Source organism: Schistocerca gregaria, unplaced genomic scaffold (genome assembly GCF_023897955.1).
Source record: "Schistocerca gregaria isolate iqSchGreg1 unplaced genomic scaffold, iqSchGreg1.2 ptg000338l, whole genome shotgun sequence".
Classification (NCBI taxonomy): Eukaryota; Metazoa; Arthropoda; class Insecta; order Orthoptera; family Acrididae; genus Schistocerca; species Schistocerca gregaria.
In genome coordinates, this window is record NW_026061803.1 from 821,373 (window position 1) to 824,625 (window position 3,253).

Sequence of the window (3,253 nt, forward strand, 5' to 3'; positions counted from 1 at the left end):
AGATCGTCACATTGGCCGCTATTCTCTCTGAAACACTTACATTTATCGTATGCAAAGCTTTGTAGCGTGCTGCGGTATGCGGAGACACTAAAAGCACCATAGTATAACACAGAAGAAACTTCTAAATTGATGTAAAAGCCAGTAAGAAGCAGTACAATTTAAGTTTTAGTTATCGATTATTGACTTTTTTGCCTTCCTTGGTTCCTTTGACATGAGCTAGGACCTTAAGATTTTGCATGAATGGCGGACTAGCAGCCGCGTTGCACGGGAGAATGTGAACTGTGTTCATATGTAGTAAAAACCTGAGAAATCCGTCCGTTTTCGTCATTCGTTATCGAATCGACTTAAAGCCAGATCGTCACATTAGACGCTCTTCTCTCAGGAACGGTTACATTTATCGTCATCAAAGCTATGTCGCGTGTTGCGATAAGCGGAGACACTAAAAGCACCATAGTAGAACACAGATGAGCTTCCAAGTTGATGCAATAGCCAGTAAGAAGCAGTACAATTCAAGTTTTAGTTATCGTTTATTGACATTTTAGCCGGCTTTGGTGCTTTGGACATCAGCTAGGATCTTAAGATTTTGCATGAAAGCAGGACTAGCAGCCGCGTTGCAAGGGAGAATGTGAAAAGTGTTCATATGTAGTAAAAACCTGAGAAATCCGTCCGTTTTTGTCATTTGTTATCGAATCGACTTAAAGTCCGAACGTCACATAGGCCGCTATTCTCTCGGAAACGGTTACATTTATCGTCTGAAAAGCTATGTCGCGTCCTGCGGTATGCAGAGACACTAAAAGAACCATAGTAGTTGATGTAATAGCCTTTAAAAAGCAGTACAATTCAAGTTTTAGCTATCGACTATTGACTTTTTACCCTTCTTTGGTGCCTTGGACATGAGCTAGGACCTTAAGATTTTGCATGAAAGGAGGACTAGCAGCCCCCTTGCACGGGAAAATGTGAAAAGTGTTCATATCTAGTAAAAACCTGAGTAATCCGCCCGCTTTCGTCATTTGTTATCGAATCGACTTAAAGCCAGATCGTCACATTGACCGCTATTCTCTCTAGAACGGTTACATTTATCGTCTGCAAAGCAATGTCGCGTTCTGCGGTATGCGAAGACACTAAAAGCACCATAGTAGAACACAGAAGAAACTTCTAAGTTGATGTAAAAGCCAGTAAGAAGCCGTACAATTCAAGTTTTAGTTATCGATTATTGACTTTGTAGCCTTCCTTGGTTCCTTGGACATGAGCTAGGACCTTAAGATTTTACATGATTGGCGGTCTAGCAGCCGTGTTGCACGGGAGAATGTGAACTGTGTTCATATGTAGTAAAAACAGGATAAATCCGTCCGTTTTCGTCATTCGTTATCGAATCGACTCAAAGCCAGATCGTCACATTGGCCGCACTTGTCTCTGGAACGGTTACATTTATCGTCTGCAAAGCTATGTCGCGTGCTGCGGAATGCCGAGACTCTAAAAGCACCATAGTAGAACACAGAAGAAGCTTCTAAGTTGATGTAATAGCCCGTAAGAAGCAGTACAATTCAAGTTTTAGTTATCGATTATTGACTTTTGAGCCGGTTTTGGTGCCTTGGACATGAGCTAGGACCTTAAGATTGTGCATGAATGGAGGCCTAGCAGACGCATTGCTTGGGAGAATGTGAAAAGAGTTCATTTGTAGTAAAAACCTAAGAAATCCGTCCGTTTTCCTCATTTGTTATCGAATCGACATAAAGCCAGATCGTCAAATGGGCCGCTATTGTCTCCCAAACGGTTACATTTATCGTCTGCGAAGCTATGTCGCGTGCTACGGTATGAGGAGACACTATATGCACCATACTAGAACACAGCAGAAGCTTACAAGTGTATGTAATAACCAGTAAGAAGCAGTAGAATTCAAGTTTTAGTTATCGATTATTGACTTTTGAGCCGGCTTTGGTGCCTTGGACATGAGCTAGGACCATAAGATTTTGCATGAAAGGACGACTAGCAGCCGCTTTGCCCGGAAGAATGTGAAAGGTGTTCATATGTAGTAAAAACCTGAGAAATCCGTCCGTTTTCGTCATTTGTTATCAAATCGACTTAAAGCCAGATTGTCACATTGGCCGCTATTCTCTCTGAAACGGTTACATTTATCGTATGCAAAGCTATGTCGCGTGCTGCGGTATGCGGAGACACAACAAGCACCATAGTATAACACAGAAGAAACTTCTAAGTTGATGTAAAAGCCAGCAAGAACCATTACAATTCAAGTTTTAGTTATCGATTATTGACTTTTTTGCCTTCCTTGGTTCCTTGGACATGAGCTAGGACCTTAAGATTTTACATGAATGGCGGTCTAGCAGCTGCGTTGCACGGGAGAATGTGAACTGTGTTCATTTGTAGTAAAAACAGGATAAATCCGTCCGTTTTCGTCATTCGTTATCGAATCGACTCAATGCCAGATCGTCACATTGGAGGCTCTTCTCTCTGAAACCGTTACATTTATCGTCTGCAAAGCTATGTAGCGTACTGCGGTATGCGGAGACACTAAAAGCACCATAGTAGAACATAGCAGAAGATTCTAAGTTGATGTAGTAGCCAGTATGGAGCAGTACAAATCAAGTTTTAGTTATCGATTATTCATTTTTTACCTTTCTTTGGTGCCTTGGACACGAACTAGGACCTTACGATTTTGCATGCAAGGAGGAGTAGCAGCCGCGTTGCACGGGAGAATGTCAAAAGTGTTCATATGTAGTAAAAACCTGAGACACCCGTCCGTTTTCGTCATTTTTAATCGAATCGACTTAAAGCCAGATCGTCATATTGGCCGCTGTTCTCGCTGAAACGGTTACATTTTTCGTCTGCAAAGCTATGTCGCGAGCTGCGGTATGCGGAGATACTAAAAGCACCATAATAGAACACAGAAGAACCTTCTAAGTTGATGTAATAGCCAGAAAGGAGCAGTACAGTTCAGGTTTTAGCTATCGATTATTGACATTTTAGCCAGCTTTAGTGCCTTGGACATGAGCTAGGACCTTAAGATTTAACATGAAATTAGGACTAGCAGACGCGTTGCACGGGAGAATGTCAAAAGTGTTCATATGTAGTAAAAACTTGAGACATCCGTGCGTTTTCATCATTTGTTATCGAATCGACTTAAAGCCAGATCGTCACATTGACCGCTATTCTCTCTGGAACGGTTACATTTATCGTCTGCAAAGCTATGTCGCGTTCTGCGGTATGCGAAGACACTAAAAGCACCATAGTAGAA